Source organism: Ostrinia nubilalis, chromosome 10 (genome assembly GCF_963855985.1).
Source record: "Ostrinia nubilalis chromosome 10, ilOstNubi1.1, whole genome shotgun sequence".
NCBI classification, from domain to species: domain Eukaryota; kingdom Metazoa; phylum Arthropoda; class Insecta; order Lepidoptera; family Crambidae; genus Ostrinia; species Ostrinia nubilalis.
In genome coordinates, this window is record NC_087097.1 from 13,530,197 (window position 1) to 13,552,010 (window position 21,814).

The following is a 21,814-nucleotide window of genomic DNA, read 5'->3' on the forward strand; positions in this document are numbered from 1 at the left end:
GTCTTAAGTAGTTGTAAGAGAGTCGAGTTTGCAATAAAAATGTATAATCTGATGTGCTATCGTGCTACTATTATGTAGAGACTATTACCTCTATCAATAACCTCAGAATTGAGGTTCAACATTAAGATATGAAACTTATGTACGACGATAAATCCATGAAATATGATGTTCATGGACCTTTTGATAATATCACGGTCATAAACAATAGAGGTCACAATTGGATAATCTTTACGAGTATGATCAATATGACTGAATTCATACTCGTATAGGTATTGCTGGCATTGGAATTAAAAGTTCTTTGCAACAGCGATGTATTATTAGTAGTTCTGTCCATGACTTTGCTATACGATAGTATAGAATTTGTTCTACCACTGAAAGTATTATTCGGGTACAAAATACTTCATTCTTAGGAACAATAGCTTAAATAAGATTGTTGATGATCTGGCTATTGCCAGCTGATGTAAGGCCTTGACGCTTGCCTAACAACGGGGTAACTTAGGTTTAGATTAAGCACGAGTTTCAAATTACCAAAAGACCAACCTACTTTTATTAGCTAGAACAGATATTATTTTTAATCTCTAAAATAATTTATATCCCAAGTACTGTCATCGTTTACAAAAGGTCAAAAATTTGAAAATTACCAATAAAGTGAAAATACAGAAACAGTGATCGGTTTCCCTATCCTATTTTTCCTTTCATTCCGCTGACCGGATACCGAGGTGAGTGATTCCACCCGCTACAAGCGGGGTATGCAGGTTCGTGACTTTACCTATGTCATAGTTATTGGTTTTCATCAAAGGAAGTGCCATTGCTTTTTGGACCAAGCTGTTAGCTTTTGACGCTTTGAAAGTGACACTGGACATCGGTTGCACTAGCTTTAGAGCTTCCCTTTCGCAAAATTTAAAGCAAAACTTGGCTTTTGAGCTTCCAGTTGTTTATAGCTTGGAATGTTCCATTCGAACTTAGATCTTAATAAGATGATTTTACAAAAAATTGCGTATTGTGTTTCTAGTTCTCAAGAGGCGAAATGTTTGTCTATCGTTAAGACACAGAGGCGTTAGTGTAAATGATTATTTTAGTCACAGACAAGTGGAATAGCTAGCTCTCAAGATAGTGTTTTAAGGTAACGACCATTTTGATAGATGAAACTTTAGATTGATGTCTCATTGGTTGTAAAATAGACACATTTTGAATTTTACGGCGAATATTGTAAAAAGCACATACGAGTAAGTATAAAGTCTGCGTCATAAAATATTACGACGGTGAATAAACTTGTGATATTCTAGATTTTTTTGTCATTTTGCGAATGCATAGTCCAAATACAAAATATATAAGACTAGATGCCGCCCATGACTTCGTACGCTTGGACCCCTTACGGGTTGAATTTTGCAACATACCGTCTTAAGGAACGCCCATGCAAAATTTGAAATTTGAGAGTCTTAGCACTTTTAGTTTCTGAGATATCGTAATGAGAGAGTGAGTCAGAGACCTTTCGCTTTTATAGATATACATAGATTCAAATCTTAGTATTTTGCCCTTTACAAGTCCTAAAATTGTATAAGTAACTTTTTTAATTTAACCCTTCTAATACTGTGGGATAATAAAATAAGCCAGTGCTGCGAGAAACTCAGTTCAAGTCTAATATAAATGGTAGGGTCTAGTTATCATCTTGTATCCAATTTTACTTGGTCTAAGTTAGATTCGGTTTTAATTAAGAAATTAATTAAAACAGATTAAACTTGGAATGAACTTGGGTTGTGGTAGCATATTTGATTATTATTAGATGTAGCTATTAGGTTGTTAATTACAATATGTTATGATCAATACTATGACGGCATATAGAAAGCAAATTAATTATAAGATCTTCATTAAGTCTCAACTGCAAGAGCAGGATCCTCTTTAATTTACCAGAGGCAAATGAAAAATTTGGCCTACACTTCCCACGTTGGCCATACGGATTGGGGAGGCCTAATGTCCCAACATTTGTCCCTTACGCCCGTATTCACAAACGATTCTTGCTTAAGTGAAGCATCAAATCGAAAGCACAGCGTTGAATAGAGCTCTGTGATTGGTTCGTGTGTCACTCTGTGCGTCCACGCGCACTGTGAGACATCATAGTAATGTTTGTGAATACGGGCGTTAGTCGTTTCTTACGACATCCGCAGGAGGTATGTGGGTGGTTCACACGGCTAAGATTATAGATATTGCAAAAAATATCTGAACTCTATGTTAAATTCAGGTCACAGTTATTCCACTATAAAACACTGCGTTCTTCGATTAAGATATTTTGAATCTGTTTCATAAGATCAAGATATTTTATTACAGGCACTGTTTCATAAATCTAATGTATGCAATGCACGCCGCTGTCAATGCTTATACCTAGTGTCCGACCGAATGTTCGGTTTCGGTTTCGTTTTCGGTTGAGTTTCGGTAAAAACACGAGTTTCGGTTTAGTTTCGTTTTCGGCGGCAAACTTGCCGAAACTACGACCGAAACCGAATGTGCATTCGGGAGTTTCCGCGCTGTTATCGGTCATGTTCGGCGCGTTAAATGAGTGAATGAATCCGATCAGAGCCAATTTTATTTATTTAAACTTTAATGCCAAAATAAATTTGTACTTAAGGCGAACTTAATGCACTAAAGCATTCTCGACCAGTTTACCTTTGGGTTGAGCAGAAAAGAAATTTGTTTGGCGGTATTTCTAGTGCAAAGAGAGAAAAAAAAACAAATATGCTACATAAATAATATACAAAATATACAATAAATAAATACATACATAGAATAGATGATTGAGTTAAACTGAAATTACAATTCCATGAAGATGAAATCATTTAAAGGAAGTGGTTATGGACAGATTTTTTAAAAGAAAACTTATTAGACGCTTGCCTGGTCTCTTCAGGCAGAGAGTTCCCAGAGCCTTATGGCCTGGAGACGGAAGGAGTCGGAGAGAAAACCAGTTCGGTGAAGAGGAGTGGGAAGAACGGACTTGTTGGAGAAGCGGAGCTGACGTGAGTGCGTAGAGCTGAGAAGGTTAAACTGAGACTTAAGATATGAAGGAGAGTTGGGATCATTTAGAATTGAAAAAAGGGTAGAGAGAATTCTGACTTTGCGTCGAAGCGGGAGAGGCAGCCATTGAAGCTGAGAACGGTAAGCGGAGATATGGTCATATTTACGCAGACAAAAAAAAATGCAGCTGGCATTGTTGACAAGGCGATCCAACTATCTGATTTATCTAAAGCTAAGTGAACAGTGCAATAAATTATATTCACTAGGAAGTTCCGAGCCTAGAAGGCAAACTATTATTGGTTTGAAACTACACTTGTCTTACCATGAAAATCTATGTGATTTAAACAGAAAACAGTAAAGACTGACTGATTATAATAACGTTTTCTTTATTTTTCCCTCAAAATATGAGCCTTGTAAGGAAGTTTCGGTTTCGGTTTCGGTTTCGGCCGAAATAGACACCGTTGCCGAAATTCGTTTTCGGTTTCGGTTTCGGTCGTAAAACTAGTTTCGGTCGGACACTACTTATACCGAAATTGGTTGCCGCAGGCTTATCGTTCTATGTCGTGTCGAAATAATGCTGTTTACAAAATTGTCAGTGGGAAATATGCGGTTGCGATGTACTGTCGTTGACATGTATGTACATACTTTACTTGATGGTAGAGAATGTTAAATTGAAGCGATAGAAGTTTTCAAGATTCAAGGTAGTCGCTAGTTTGATACCTGGTAACTATTAGTAGTCTGTGGTTTGATCACCGTACAGTCTATTTTATTCGTTTATATAAGTCGAGCAAAAAAGCGGCACGGCCGTAGCATCCTTTTCTCGAAGCAATTCAGGCCATTTTCGACCGCCTGTAACTTCGTTGTGGATAAAACTAGAAGGCTGAATTTTCATTAGCTATGCAGGCATTGTAAAGACACGGTATATTTAAAATTTCATTCAATTTGAACCAGTAGTTTAAGAATTATAACGGGTCAAAGTTACTTAATTTTGTCACTCACTGACTCACTGACTCACCGATCATCAAAACTCTAAGGCACTTCTAGCAGACCTAGAAGCTTCAAATTTGGAATATAAGTAGTGTTTGGTGTATGAATCAAGGAAAAACTAAAATATTTGGGGGCACGGTAGCGCAACCACCAAGTCGAGTAAAATTTTTCAATTTCGGTCCAGTTTTCTAGATACATAACTGCTGTCTACAAAATACAAAAAGAAATGAGATCCCATCAAAAACAATACTTGTCAAAAAAACCAAGTCTCGCAACTCAGTTGTTCTACGGTAAAAAGTTGTGAGATCCATGTAATACCAAGTCCAGGCCAGGAAATCTTTAACGTTTTACATAAATATATTGACTTGGCCATCGCATGAAAACACGTGTAAATTAAATTATTTAGTGCGATGGCCAAGTCAATAATTTATGTAAAACGTTAAAGATTTCCTGGCCTGGACTTGGTATTACATGGATCTCACAACTTTTTACCGTAGAACAACTGAGTTGCGAGACTTGGTTTTTTTGACAAGTATTGTTTTTGATGGGATGGTATTTGCTACGGCACTTTGTAGTCGTGATGCAACGACGTCGTAGCTAAGACGATTCCGTAGTCATCGTAGCGACTACGACAGTTGCTACGAAAACTTTGCAGGCCAGGCAGGCAGGTAGTGTGAAGCATAGATATAAATTGTAGCTTACTTTTATAAGTATGTGATATTATTACTTACCTCATGTAAGGACGACGGCACGTGAACCTTAATGTTATTTTAAGGCCGGGTAGCAGAGAAAATGGCGAAAATGAGGTTTTCATTTTTCATTTTTGAGGTACTAAACAGTAAAATTAAAGGCTAAGATTTTTATTGGGCATAGTTGAGGATATTTTCTAGGGCTATTAACGGATGGAAACACGATTTGATGAAGTTGACTCGATAGAATATATTCCCAAAGTTACCTCTATTCGTTTTCTATTTATAGTTTTATTTTTAAAATAAGCGATTTGAGATTCTAAATCTTTTACTAAACTTAAGTTCAGAAATAACTTGAGGGCTTTTAACGGATGAAATTTTTATATTGCGTCTTATTTAGTTACTATGTTAAAAAATGTGGAAAAAATCGTCCATGACGGCTTGGACAATCTCAATCAGTCGCGCGGTGGCGCTTACGGAGGACGGACGCGTGTCAGTTTTATGGCCGTGACAGTTCGCGATTTGTCAATATTTTTGACAATGATGACTTTGATGAGTCACAGTATAATAATATCAGTGTTACTGGAGAAAACTTAAATTTTTGATAATTAAGAATTATCAATTTTGTCTACCTATTGAAATTTAAATCGTTCGCATCCTTTTAAACAAAGACTCTACTCATGATACATAGTACATTCCTCAAATATGAGACAAAACCAATGAGTTAAAATTGTATTTTAATAGTACCTACAACATACAATCGTCTTACACTCTTTAGAAGAGCACACTGACACAAATAAATAATAAAAAATGCTGTCTAAGGTCTGTAGCTAAAGGTCTAAGCTGTAAGATAGAAGAATCTTCAAGCCAAAAAGATGGCAGATGCAGCAGATGTTAACGGATTTAAAACTGGAGTTCATATGACTCCTTGTAGACTTGAGTCTCTAGAGCGTCCCTTCCTCCACCATGCGTAAGAATGTTTCAAAAATACTGTCTTAAGGTCTGTAGCTAAAGGTCTAAGCTGCAAGATGGAAGAATCTTCTACCCAAAAAGATGGCAGATGCAGCAGATGTCAACGGATTTAAAACTGGTGTTCATATGACTCCTTGTAGACTTGAGTGTCTAGAGCGTCCCTTCCTCCTCCATGCGTAAGAATTTTCACAAAAATACTGTCTAAGGTCTGTAGCTAAAGGTCTACGCTGCAAGATGGAAGAATCTTCTACCCAAAAAGATGGCAGATGCAGCAGATGTCAACGGATTTAAAACTGGAGTTGATGTGACTCCTTGTAGACTTGAGTGTCTAGAGCGTCCCTTCCTCCACCATGCGTAAGAATTTTCCCAAAAATACTGTCTAAGGTCTGTAGCTAAAGGTCTACGCTGCAAGATGGAAGAATCTTCTACCCAAAAAGATGGCAGATGCAGCAGATGTCAACGGATTTAAAACTGGAGTTGATGTGACTCTTTGTAAACTTGAGTGTCTAGAGCGTCCCTTCCTCCACCATGCGTAAGAATTTTCACAAAAATACTGTCTAAGGTCTGTAGCTAAAGGTCTACGCTGCAAGATGGAAGAATCTTCTACCCAAAAAGATGGCAGATGCAGCAGATGTCAACGGATTTAAAACTGGAGTTGATGTGACTCCTTGTAGACTTGAGTGTCTAGAGCGTCCCTTCCTCCACCATGCGTAAGAATTTTCACAAAAATACTGTCTAAGGTCTGTAGCTAAAGGTCTAAGCCGTAAGATAGAAGAATCTTATAGCCAAAAACATGGCAGATGCAGCAGATATCAACGGATTTAAAACTGGAGTTCATGTGTATCCTTGTAGTTTTGAGTCTCTAGAGCAGTGGTTCTTAACCTTTAAGTCATGAGGGACCATTTTACCAAATTTCTGTCTTGTCAGGGACCACCTCATAATCGGTCAAAACCAGTTTGACTGCAAAAATCAGTTAAAAGTGGTTTTGACCAAGGTGTGCAAGTGCACATCGTGGACCACTTGGAATGCCTCCAGGGACCATCAGTGGTCCGCGGACCACCGGTTAAGAACCACTGCGCTAGAGCGTCCCTTCCTCCACCATGCGTAAGAATTTTTCAAAAATACTGTCTAAGGTCTATAGCTAAAGGTCTAAGCTGCAAGATAAAATAATCTTCTAGCCAATAACTTTAAAACTATAATTTGAACGAATTTTGCTATAAGTGGACAAATTTCTGCTTACGATGGACTAATTATCTGCTATACTCTCGACTCTCTAAGGCACAACATTTATAAAAAATTTGCTGCGGTAATGCACTCCAGGTAACAGTGTGTGATGCTCATTGCTCATAGTGATTTTCGATACAGAGCCCCGTACATACGTTATACATAAATTATGGAAAGAAAACACCCAGACCAATACAAACAAATATGTATGCAATTTTAGTATGATATTTTTATTTATTAATAAACAAAAAGACTGAACAAAATTGATGCGTGTACTGATTAATGTAATTAACCACATGCAAAGCTTTGTAAATTGCAACAAATATAATTTATTGTCCAAGCTCTAAATAATCGCTACTACGAGTAACTGATCATAAAATGTTTTTCCAATCGCTCAAGCTCCCGAGGATCTACCGATAGGTCGGGTGACGTAATCTTGAAATTCTTTTAGCCGGCGCGGAACTTCCGGAAGGTCGGGTGACGCCACGCCTCTTTGAACCGTGTTTACTTTGGCAGTTATATTCTATATTTATTCGATTCTAAAATATATTCCCAAAAATTTTGAAAGTTGTTTTAATTTGTATCACTTGGATATGATTTGTATTAGAAAGTGCTGTGAGTGTGACGCTTGAGGGTATTTCTTCGGTGCCAAAATTTTTGATGTCTTTGGGTATAGTTCTGTAACCAACTAACAAAATGGCATGCAATATTTTTTTTCGTATAGCTTAGCTATAGCCCTATCTGGCGCAAATTACATTTTTGACATAATTGCTGTCTTTATACAAAATAAAAATATTTGAAGTGTGATTCTCTGATTCATATGGTGTGTCCGTTAGCCATTTTCCGGAACAAAATGGTTGATGTAGCATTTTCCTTTTGATATATCAATATAAATTAAAATTATTTCGAAAGCTAATGAGTTGTCCTTCTACAAAAAAAATGTGTCATAATTTTAACCCTTAAGTAACATCCTTATTTTTGGTTACACTTTGAACACCCTGGGGCAAAAAATTACCCCAAACGGAAATTGAAAATTTTTAAGTAAATATTTAAAATCAATTTAATTTTGTGATTTACAATGTATTAATGGACTCACTGAATTATACGATTGCTTTAAAAGAACGTCTATCTAGCGTAAAGAAACACCTTAAATCAATCATAACAAAAAACAAATAATTTTTCATTAGCAACTAATAGTCTCCACAATGGTCTTCTAGAAAAATCTTGGAAAGTTATTGTGGAAAGCAAAAACTTACACTAATCGGACATTAAATAGATGTTTTATGCATATTTTAAACACAAAATGAAATAAAACGAAAATTTCTGGCTTTATAATAAAGCAAGATAAAAAAACTTATTTTTTTTATAAAATTATGAAAAAATAATTAAAAATATTTTTTGTTTATTTTATTCCTAATTATTTTTTTCAAAACACATCAGACACGCTGAATTACTGAGTAATTATCACTTTTGAGCCCTATTTCTGTGTCAAATTTATGAACGCTCTGTTCTGAGGGGATGTCTTCAAAGTTCGAAAAGTATCATGTAAATCAAGCTCTAATTATCTCTCTGCATTCTAGAGACAATGTGCTACTTAATCGTCATATAAAAATTTACTCATTTTGTTTCAATGTTGTAAAAACATATTAATAACATGTTAGGTGATGATAAATTAAAGTATGCGTAACTAACACCCTGGGGTAAATTTCTGCCCCACCTACCTGTACAAGCCAAACGGATGATTTTTTTCACATCCCGCATCTACGAGCTTAAAGCGCACACTCTGGATTGAGAATACACAAAGCGACATTGCACTAGCTACGCTAGAAAAAAAGATATGTAAATTTTTATGCGCCTGGGGTAAAAAATTACCCCACGGTGTTACTTAAGGGTTAATTAAGTTATTTTGTTCGCAAAAAAATAAATAAGCAGTGTCCGGCATAAAATACTGATTCATATGGCGTGAGCTGTTCTTGACCATAACTGGTCAGGTTTTAATCATGAGAGTCTGGTTTCTGGCGTGGAGGCAAGCCCATCTTGCAACGGATGAGCTAGAAGGCAGACGTAGAGCTGGTTGGCTTAGAACCCGGTGTGACGAAGGCAAATACTTGATTCATCTGTGCTTGGTTCAGGTGGCATGCTGATTACAATGCCTAGTTTATAAAATTACATTATTCCATTAAAAATCTAATCTGTCTTACTTGTGATGCTTTTGGGTTATATAATCATGTAGAAAAATGACAACACTGTAGTCTGTATGTATGACAAGTTTTGCTCGATTTTAGGCAAAAAACTGATTTATCTGTGCGTGATTCATATGGTCAGGGCCCTATATGAATCATAAAATAAATTAGTTTTTGGTCTTTCAAGCACCAAAAAAGGGTTTTTTAACTAAGAATGACATCCCAGACTGCATCTCACTTAAGACCAGGTGCGATTGCGGTCTTGTTATGAATAAAAAACATTATCATTTTTATGTTAAGAATAATTTGTGTTTAAACAGTAAATAAGTAGTATATCCGTTAAGCTAGCAATCATAACACAAGCATATTTGTTGCTTATTTTGTAGCTAAATGGCGCTGTATGAAATTGCCCAACGATTTATTTATTTTTATTATTATTATTTCAGCTACACTTATGGCGTCCATAGCACATAATAATATACTGCTGAGCATAGGCCTCCATTGATTTCGAGATTAACTGATTGCCATTGCCACAACCTCTATAAGCTCATCTTACCTTCTTCACCTTGTAGGTGGACGTCTTAACAACAATAGCTTGGATAAGTGATACAGCTCGGTAGAGTCATCTAAAATACCTTAGTGCCATAAGATGAAAGTCTACATCCAGTGTGTGTTTATCAGTGATGACAAATTGTACTGAAAAGCGGCCGCTCACTGTAGGCTTACGAACCACAAAGTTGCATAGTGTACTATGGAGTGGACTATGCTTGTTTTTTTTATGCAATCTAATCTGTAATGAGGAGACCCGTAAACGATCTAAAGTCGCATGGTGGCATAGTCCGATGTTTTAGCAAGCTGAATTGATAATGGCCAGGACACATAGTGTACAGAAATGATGGCCGATGGGATAGCACGTTTCTGGAGTGGAAGCTACGTGCCGGAAAGCTCAGTGTAGAACGTCCTCCCACAGGAAGGCGCAGGATGCAGGCCGCTACCAACCGGTCATTATGGAAATCATTGGGAGAGGCTTATGTTCAGTTGAAATGATTATGATGATGAAAAAATATTATGGATGTATACTAAAGTTTCAAAAAAATGTTTTTTCATGAATTATTGTGGAATCGTTGCATTTTTTCATAACAACAGATCATTGTTTTTGTTATAATATGATTATTTTCTTAATTTAGAGCCAAATGTACATAAATATCATAAATATTATTTCTATTTTTGATTAATATGTAACAAATTCTGATTCATATGGGCACAAAATATTTGAACGTCGATATCTTGAAAACTACATTACAAAAACGAGTCCCTTACCCAAATATATGTTATTGGGTGTACCTATTTTCATATGAGTCTATATTACAAACCTAAAATTGAATTTGAAATTTGTCCATATGAATCAGCCGAAGAATGCGATTTCGAAGAAGTGCCCTTGAACGGAAGGAAGTCAACCTAACCTAACCAACTGCGTATTTCTAAACTGCGTATTTCTAAACTGTGTAGCCGCGAGAGCTCTTTGGCGCGCTGTCTTCGGCGAAGTATTGCGCGCGCAGATTTTGACAGCGCGAAATACCTACTTTAGCAGAAATACCAAGCCTTAATAAGTGATTTTTTGCAATAAAAATGTAGGTACTCGTAGGTAAAGTCTGAATAGGTAGATGCATTAAATTAAAAACGGAAAGACGTCACGTCCTTTTCCATCTGGAAGAACTTGATTTGTTTGCATTACCTACGGCGCAACGAGGAAAATGAATATTGAAGATATTTCAATGTAATAAGTTTATGAAAAGTATTACCTGTACAGTTCTTTGTAAGAAGAAGAACGAGTGTCGATATTAAAAGCATTCCTTTGAAAGTTTAAACAATAGTAAAAAATGCTCAATTTAAAACCTGTTTCAGGAAAATAGGAGGGAAATTATGAAAGTTATTTAATATAAACCAACATCTTTCTTTAGCGTGAAGATTAAACTGTAAAATAACAATTTTATAGTTAAATAGGTACAGTGGAGAATTCAAACTATACATTAATATATCAAAATCGCTCTTATTCAAGCCTTTAACAGCCTAACTGGAAACCAATAAGTAAACAAACACCTATGTGTTTTCTACCTGGTAATCGATTCCAGAACTTCCGCGTTAAGGGACAAATCTCTTACCACAAAACCACAGAAGCGTTTGCTACTAAAATATCAGTTTAAAGTTTGGAATTTTGTTTTCAATTTATTCGTCACCTGCTGTAGGTACTCTGTAGCCAGATCCTATTAAATATGGATGAGACAGGGAGCTGCTGGATGAGGCATTAGGGGATTTGAATAATTGTTGCTGCACTGAGCACCAGGATTCTTGTCTTACCTGCAGTTACTATTCATTGTCTGTATCCAATACCTCTTGTACTGACTGAAATGTAACACCCGTATTCACAAACGATGCTTGCTTAAGTGAAGCAACAAATCGAACGCACAGCGTTGAATAGAGCTCTGTGATTGGTTCTTGTGTGACCCTGTGCGTTTGCGCACTATCAACGTAACTGAAAATGAAATATTTTCAAGAAATTTTAATTTATGAATTTTAAGAAGTAGGTGCCTTTTATGTGAGTATAACTCTATATTGTATGTATATGTTTTCAGAAATGTAGTGTATATCTGTTACAAACAGATTATTTTATCACAAAATAAAATGAATATAATCCGACATTATGTGAAATTCCCAAGAAAGTATATTGCTTTAAAAGAACAGGAAATGTATGAAACAATTTGTGTTCGGGAGGTGGATTATTGAATTACAGGTACCTATTTTGTTTCTACATAAATGTATTTTTAATAGTAAAGAGACTGTATTTCATAAACATAATCCATTGAAAAACAGATTATGAAAACTCGAACATTTTATAATAATTAATTGAGCTTTATTGTTAGAGACGAATTATTTTGTATAATAAGGATTCTATTTAAAACCAAATTACTAAAGGGAATGAGATTCCAGTTATTTTATATCCATGAACAAAATTTTGGGTTCATTTTACCCTCGGGAAGGGATTGATGAACTTTTTTCGAAGTGAAACACAATTATCAACTTCGTATCACGTTCCCGTGTGATCTAAAAATGCTTCGCCTTTTTTCGTATGCGAAGTAATTTCATTCATACGACAAAGATCAGTTTGCATGAAATATGTAAGAAAATGGGAAATAATTTCCCCCAGCTTTATCGTGGAAAGAACAAGGATTTATTTATGTAAATGTCATCGTTACGTCCTAAATTATGATAACATGTTTTTATCTTTTTGAGGTGAAGTAAAGGAGAAAAAAGAATACAGACAAATTGTTTGTAGCTGACAATTTCAAGTTTTGATTTTTTTCTTCTAGAATACATAAGAACGATAAGACTCTAGTAAGTGTAGATCTATTTTAAACATTGGCCCGAATAAAGTATAAATTGTGATAATGTGACCATAATTAGGACGAATGATGTCCAAAAATATATCTTTCAGAATGAATTGAATACAACTCAGAAAAAGAACTCATAAAACTCATGTTATTTTTGCAAATAGGCTTTTAAAAAGCACTTTTACCCGGCCCAGTATTAACCCTACCACTGCTTCGGGACAATAAATTGGCCAGTGCTGAGAAGAAGCAGCGCAATAAACTCAGTCACTTGATTGCATTTATTTTTGTGTGAAGTACCTATTTGAAATCTCTAAATATAGGAGACCAATTTGTTTAACCACTGGACAACAATAACTACTACTTAAAAGCTTGAAGATCTCAAGTCAAAACATTCAATCTTTAAATACGTTATTTCCAGAAGTCCATCAGTATGTTTACGACCAATAAACTCGGCGTGAAACCGGATCAATCCGGTATTGAGTCAATAAACCGGCCATTGTCAACAAAAAGCCTTCTGGAGACAAAACAGAAGGGTTTACGACATTTTTTTATGTGCGCAGTATTCCAGAAATTATTGTGTAGAGAATATTAAATGAATAATACCTGGGATATAAAAAATATGGCGTAGGTCACAGTGACTGCAGATGTAGTATGGTCATAATAAAGTTAAAATAATAGAACCCCAGATGCGGGTTACGTTGTAAAATTAAAAGACCTTTTCGTCGGTCTTTTATGGACCTTCGCAATAAAAATAACTAATACCCGTTTTCATCATCAATCCCTAATTTTTAAGTGAACCTTATGTAAATAAAATTCCTGTTATGTGTTATTATTACTATTCTTCGTTCAGGCATGTACCTATGTCATTTTACCTATTATAGTTTAATATTAGCCTATTCGTCGGCGTCGTCGAACAACGTCGTATGATCGCAACCGTCAAAATCTGTTTTTTTGCATTAAACTACTCTAAAATAGCCCCTTTAAAAACTAATTTTTTAATTTTTCAATATTCGTAATAATATCGAAGATACAGAATCGAACAACGACGGATGTGGTTATTCTAACGCAGTACAGAGGGGTGTGTAATGTATGATATAACTACATATCATATAATACTTAGAAGATATAACATGAAATTATATAAAATCATTTAATATAATAATTATTTACTATAATAAACGAATAATATAATTTTAAAACGAATAATTTTAAGACAAATAACTATTAACTGATATAAAATGGTTTGATATAATGAATATTTTCTATAAAACTTACAATGTATAAAATTTAAAACAAATAACATTCAAATCATATAAAAATAAAGTGTCGAACAATCAAATGAGATAAAATTCTTTTCCTATAAAACTTAAATCATATAACAATAATCATTTTATATAAAGTTCAATTGTTATAATAAGCATTGCATGCAGCAAGCAAACAAGCAAGCTAGCAAACGAGCAAGCAAGCAAGCGAGCAAGCAAGCTAGCATGCAGGCAAGCAAGCAGGCAAGCAAGCTAGCAAGCAAGCAAGCTAGCAAGCAGGCAAGCAAGCAGGCAAGCAAGCAAGCAGGCAAGCAAGCAAGCAAGCAAGCAGGCAAGCAAGCAAGCAGGCATGCAGCATGCAAATTTGACTAAAAACTTGAGACTTCTGTCACGGCTCCGGCACTGCGGGGCTCTGGCGGTCCCTCGCGTGCTAATCGTCGCAGATGGCTTTCGCTCGACACCGCGTCTTCCGGCGCCTCGCTTCCAGCCACCTGCTCCTTAGCCCGCGGGCCGCCTCGCCCCTCCGTGCCTACGCGCTTCTAAATTACACTCTAGGGGTAGGGCAGACAAGACTACGTGGAGTCGGTTTTACGGCGATTCGTTTTTGTCACTAAAGTCATTTATAAGTCAAGCTAAAGAAGAACATACTAAAAGTTATATCTATCAGAAATTATGTCAATTAAAGAGTATACCAAATAGTCGTTATAACAAATAATATTTATTTTATGTAATGGTTATATGAAATATTATTTATATTAAACAAAATTACATCAAATGAGTCTTAGGTTAAGTAAGGTTTATATCAAATGTCTTTATGCGTTTTGATTGGTATCTGAAATGACATTATTAGAAATGATTTATTATATGAAGTAAACATTATATGTTAAAAAATTATATCAAGTGTTATTATAATATACGTTTATTATACAATATGAACGTTATTGAAATGAATTTATATCATATAAACTTATATAAACTGTCACGCACCCAGTACAGAGACGTGTTTGTGCAAGCGTCATTGTACTTCGGAAGACTGCACATCGTTTGTTGGAATAGCTTATACATTTGTATTCGTATTGATATTGAATGTGTCTAGAATTTCGTCTTTATATCTATAAGTTTGGACACTTTATCGTTTTGATGACTGAAAGTCACAACCATCTTTTTACTAGGGAAGTCAGAGAAAAAAAAACTGTGACGTACGTACACACCCGTCGTTGTACTAGGAAGTTCGAAAATAAAAGAAACAGTGTCCTTTTGTTTTTATTTTATGGTATTTGTAGGTAGATTGATGAGTATAAACATTAAGAATGTTTGGTACAAAATAATTGTTTTTGGTGGCGGATGTACTGAACTTACATTGTTCTATGGACTTTTGTTTGACGTTTGATCAGAACCATCGTTGTACTTCGGTAAAGTTTGGTAATTTTGACGTCGGATATACACAACCGACTTTGTACTAGGGACGGGTATTCCAATTGCGTCTTTGTTCTATTTTTAAATTGCTTAAAAAATAAAATAAAAAATTGAGACTACAATAATTTGATTTTAATGTGTTTCTTTTTGACGATTTGTTACTCAAAATAAACATTGTGTTAAAAATAAAGTTGTTTTTGCGTATACAGGATGACATCTTGTAATGAGTGAACATCCTTGTAAAGGATTATAGTGCATGTCATTTGCAATCAAATTAGATAAGTATTTGTCTACGCAAAACACAATGTAATTTTTCCATACAAAAAATCAAAATAATAATAATTAATATCCCGTAGCTGATTTTCAATTTTCCTGCTTTTAAGCTAAGGTAGAAAAAGCCCAAACTATAAATAATAAAAATAATAAAAGACTTTATTAAACACATAGTAAAAAATAAAAGTAATAAAATAAAAGAAAAAAGTGTGATAAAGGGGCGCCCGCTCAATTTTTATCGGAACACCATGTTAGGATGTCCCTATTAAAACTGAGAAATGCTTGACTTTTGCCTAGGCATATACCTACATAAATAAATTGGTTACAATAACCTGTTATCCCTTACAAGGATGTTCACTTATTACACGTCACCCTGTAAGTTAAATTTTATACTTATTTATTTTATTCATTTCTAAGTAGCACTTACACTGTCAAATCAATGCCCCCTTTACCCTTTCAAGCAGATCCCAACATTATTCAAAAAATGCAAGATCTTATAGGTGATAGTTTTTGCATCCAGTGCCTTCCTGCTACCTTTATGAGATCATCGTTCCGCCTTGGTTTGTGGGTGGATGTCGCACGCTTCGTTTTTCGGTATGCAGCCTACTCTAGAACCTTGGTGCCCCATTAGCCGTAAGTTTTGCGTACTATGTGTCCTGCCTATTGTCACTCAGCATGCTAATCTGTCGGGATATGTCATCGACTTTAGTTTGCTTACGGACCTCCCTCATTTATGATTTGATCTCGTAAAGAAACACTGACATAACCCTTGCTATAGCACGCCGTGCAACTTTGAGCTTCTTTGAGAGCCAACGTTTTGGACCTATAATAGGGTAACACACACTGATGGTAGACTCTCGTCTTTCGGCACTTTAGGATTTTGGACGAAAAGATGTATAGTTTTCCGGATACTGCCCAATCGGGGTAGATTCGTCGATTGACCTCTTTCTCGAAGTTGGACCTACCTAGCTAAATCTTTTGTCCAAGGTAGACATCCTACTTGTCAACAATCTCAAGAAATGAGATCCCAACCGAAGTTGGGTAGGGTGCAACATGGACATACGACATAAGCTCATTTTTTCCATGTTCATCCAAAGGCCCCGTTGGGATACTCGATTAAGGTCTTTAATATTGTGTCGAGGTCTTCCAAAGATTCTGCCATGACCATAATATTATCGTCGGCATACCTAAGGTGAGTGTTGTACTCGTCGTTGATATTTATGCCGAATCCTTTCATTCCAGGAGTTGGACAGGTGAACAGTTTTGGAAATAGGTATAAAATCTCCCAGCCTTACGCCTCGCTGTAGTGGAATCGCGCTCGTGCTCTGCTTCTGTATTCGGGCCGAATTGGTGCGTTCATGTAGAAGTACTTCAGTAACTCGATGTAACGAGAGTCGATACGGCCGCGGTGCAGGGAGAGATTGCAGCACTGCCCAAATCTCGATCAAATCGAAGGCCTTCTCATAGTCCACGAACTCCAAGCATAGTGGCAAGTTATACTCTTCGATCTTCTGCATAATTCTTCTGATAGGCTGCCGCGGTTTTGTAGTGCGTCTGCGATGTTTATAGTGGGGATTGTCCACTGATCGGCCACATGCTCAGCAGGACGAAGTCTGTTTTAGAAATAAGATACTAACATAGCCTAAGTTTTTTACTAACATTATGGATCCCTGTTATCCGAAATAAATACTTTTTTTTTTATAACCTGCCGCAGTATATGGATGTGGTTTATCTATCCTTGATTTTTGTTAATTTTCTTTGATACCTATTGTCTTTATTTATAAATTAATTAATAATGAAACCTAATAAACAATGTTTTTTATTTATTTCCTCCAACTTTCTTCATCATCCGAAGGGTACTCATGGCAGAAGTTCCGCAGAATAATGACTAAAAGTGACATACGTCATATATTTGATTAAAAAAATTCGCAGAACAACGACGGTTTATCACATACATCCTCAAATTGTCCATAGAACAATGACGCATGTGATTTTTACAAAAAACTAAGTATTTTTGGAGATGGGTACATAGTTTATATAAAATAACATCTTTGGGCATTTCTCCACTAAATGGAAAATCGCTGTCCCAAGCTAAATTTATGTAGTAAACCTTAAAATTTCTCAGGTTTTTGTATCAATACCGACATAGAATTAGGTATTCTTAGCATGACATAGCATATTTAGTAATTTAATCATGGAATATTCGAATAAATAACCTCAAACGTCTCAAATCACAGTCCCCTGGTACGTCCCTTTTCCAGAATTACACATATTGTTACAAATGTTTATTATATTGCTGTTGATATTTGAATAAAAAATATCCAAATACATTAACAATAACAGTTAGCATCTTAATACATCACAAACAATGTTTACAATATAATTTTAATCAAAATATCCTTCTGAGAATGCTGTCCTCAAATTATTAAAACATTCCCCTGTTAAAATTTTAAAACCGGTTTAAAGTCATATTTAGTTTTGGCGCAAAGCACTTAGATCGCAAAACGGAACGCAATAGGTGTTAAGGTTGTTCAGTTGTGTAGCTAGTGGGCAGCCGCTATTTTGTTTAATGCTACTACTGTGTCATCTGGTGAACCACGCGTCTCGGCCGTCAGTGAAAACATTCCCCTGGTGAGCCTTTTTTTTACTATTTTAAGAGTTTTAATAACGACAATTTGTTTAAATTAATTAATCTTCTAGTATGTAGCCACATAAGTTGCGTTTATTTTAATGTTTTTAAATGTTATTGTTTTATGAAGTATTCACGTAAAAATAACATTCCCCTGGCGAACATTCCCCTGTCATTTCATAGCACAGGGTACTGTTCATACCACAGGGGACTGTTCATACTACTGTTTTCCTAGGGTTTGACCACTAAAATAACGTCTTTTTAGTAGGTATTATCTCAAAATTTCACCGAAAAAGAAGCTACGCGAAACATGAGAAGAATTTCTAGAACAAAAACGTATAGCTGTGCAATTATGATATCATCGACTTGAAACATTACCCTAAAAGAAAAATTGAAAAAAAAAGAAGAAAAAAGAAAAACTTTAAATAAAATCAGTTAAAATATATGAGTTGTCGTGAGCATAAGGCTGTAAAAAAGGTTTGGAGGGAGCACTGTGCTAAGTTTCGTGCAAAAAAGAAAGTCATGAAGACATAACAAATAATTTGTGTTTCTTTACGAGATCGAATCAGAAATGAGGAGATCCGTAAACGAACTAAAGTCGGTGACATAGCCCGACGGATTAGCAAGCTGAAGTGGCAATAGGAAGGCACATAGTACGCAGAACTGATGGCCCATCGGCAGCAAGGTTCTGTAGTGGAGGCCGCGTGGACGTCCCACGCTGCGTTTTACGGTACACAAGGTGGACCGACGACATTATAAAGGTAGTAGGAAGGCGCTGGACGCAGGCCGCTACGAATCGATCAACATGGAAGTCTTTGAGGGAGGCCTATGTTCAGCAGTGGACGTCCTATGGCTGAAATGATGATGATGATAATGAACAAATAATTTCGGAAGGGAAAATACCTACATCTGATTCAGAAGTTTTCGCAGAAGAACATCAGGCGCCTTTAAGATCATCTGAACCAACACGAAATAACAAGAATAGCGTTTCAATATTACATTCACCAGAAACGGGGTCAAAAAACAAAAATTAGCAGTAATAATGTTTTCTGTTTATTAATTTTTGTATTTTTTTGGTTCTGTTTTAAAAGGCAGGATACTACATTTTTGATTATTATAAAGACTGACTTTAGTGTCATACAATTTAAGTCTTAAAACTTAATTGTTCGTTAAGTTTAATGCTACTGTTATTAGGCTTAAGAAAAGTCATTATAAATTAGTAATATTTGTTTTAATAATAATATTTTTTGTTTCAAAAACTTACATAATTTTTATAATAGCAAAGAAAAATAAAGAGTTTGTTTATTCAAAGAAAAATACTAATTGTTTTTGTCCATAATACATTCCCCTGGGTGGTTGCAACATTCCCCTGTCGCAATTTTGCGAAAAATCGCCAATAACTCAAAAACTAAGGGGAAAATGTGTGGGCTTTTTTTAGATATGTATTTAAATTACTATTGCCCTGAATTTCGTTAACAAAATTTCTCAACATTTAATAAAATTACTTCAGGACAGTCTTGTATGGACGATTTTCCAAATAGCAGAGAAACACCCCTTTATGTTTATAACATCCCCAAATTTGAAACCGATCAGCCAAGTAGTTTTTTTTGTAGACACAAAAAACCGGTTCCAAAACTTCAAAACGCTCTCCTGGAAACTTAACATTTTGCAGATACGTCGTTGTTCGACGACGCCGACGTATTGTTAAAAACTGTCAATAAGCTATGCAATAAATAATTTATTTAATTTATTATTTATTTATAGGGGTCACTAAAAATTTGTGATTGATGGTAAAAACGGGCATATGTAGGATCATTTTAAGTAACCGTTTGAAGTCGTCGTTTTAGGTATTAAGAAAAGAATATAAGATAAACTTAAGTATGAATCTAGGGTTAAATTAGATTTATTTTATTTTAATGGTATTGCAGATTATGTGAATTTTAATGGCGAACTAATTAATTTTCCTATACAATGTATTTTGTTTTTGGAATAAATAAAAAAAAAAAATTACACTCAAAATGAGATGGAGATTGGTTACATTGAATGACATAATTTAATCTGTGCTTGAATAAGTACGATCCTTATTCAAGTTTTTGTTATTTTTCAAAAAAATACTACTGCAAAGCTCTTCCACTGTGGTTAAAAGCTTTTGTGCAAAGTTTGGATGATTGTTATTTTTCTGAAAAGGCAACTATGTTTGCAACTGAAACTGCCTTTGAAAAGGCACGCTGTTTCTTATTTCAAAGAGCATGTTTGGTACACACTTTGTGAGTAGTTTGAAAATATTATGGCTTACTGAAGCAGAAATATTTTCAGAGCATGAGTGGAGCGGGTTTTTTGGAAAGGAAAAAGTTTTTTACTTTGATTGAACCTTAAAGAGTGCATTAGTTTAATGACTAAGTATAACGCTTTGTTACTAACAAGTAGGTACCTATAATATGTACATTTTATTTTCCCTGAATTGGATACTTTTTAGTACTAGCATAGAATAGGAAATCATTTTTTAGTTTTAGACGCTATAAATAAGGACTCCAGTAATTTCATATTTAATTACGTACCTACGTGGGATAATACGCAGGTATAGTGTAGCGATAACCACACGAAAGCAAACCAAAATCAACAAGGTTTGACCACAAATACAAGCCAACGCGCGTTCGGTGACCACGGCTATTGCAATTATAGCGCCCACCGCCACTTGCATGTGACCGTACGAATATACGAGTGTGGCACAGAGAAATAAAGGTTGATACTTCGACCATTTTATTAAATAATATACAATCGCATTTTACTAGCACCAAAGTAAAAATATTCAACACTAGCTTTTTCCTGCGACTCCGTCCGTGTAGAAATCGAAAATGGTTCTAATAGGATTTTTATGTTTGATTTTAAACTCTGCCCTACTTTTTCATTCCGTTAGTCATTCAGGACAAAGCATTTCTTATGTATAATTGTATAGATGAAATAAGCTAGTAATTGAAACCCAAAAGATTCTCAAAATGTCATGCCAATAATGAAATAAACCCTCGCGAGAAAAGAGAAGACAAATCGAAAAAATAAGCAATAAGAACAAGAAATAGTATTTACTTTTTCAGGCCAAGAATTTGGGCAACGTCCTTAAACGATTAGTAGATATTAAAAAAGTCGCTGACCTTTTCGTTTCATACTTATTATGTACAGCCGACATCACGTTAGACTATACAGTTTTGTTGCAAACTCGCCCGTATTACAATAACATAAGATGCCACAGAGTTTACCTTGATGTGCCGTATGTACAGTCAGCGTAAAACAGTTTATGACACCCAAAGTGAACAAGAAGTTAATAACACAACCTTATTCCAATTGTACCAAAGACGTGTAACGAACTTTTTGGCTACTTTTGGTGTCACGAATTATTGGACGTTGACTGTACTTGGCACACAATTCGCTACAGAAAGGACACCAGGGTTTCCACAGAAAGGTTCAGTTCACTAGCATTTGTAGTAATATTGCACAGATGTTTTTGGTCGCAAAGCTGGCCGAATAACGTTTGTCCTACTCATAGGACATTGACAGACTGGGAGCCAGTAGAAAAAGTAAAAACGTATTTATTTAAAAAAAAAGCAACAAATCTTTTATTGGGGAAAAATCGTCGCTTGCCTCTCTAACTGATGTATCTGACATTTTTGTCGAAACTGAGTTATCTACACCATCTAAATCAATTTTGCAAGACGAATCGTCAGTAACGTCAGTTGGAGAGGCAAGCGACGAAGTTTGGTACAATAGTGTCCTATTAAATGAAACTTTC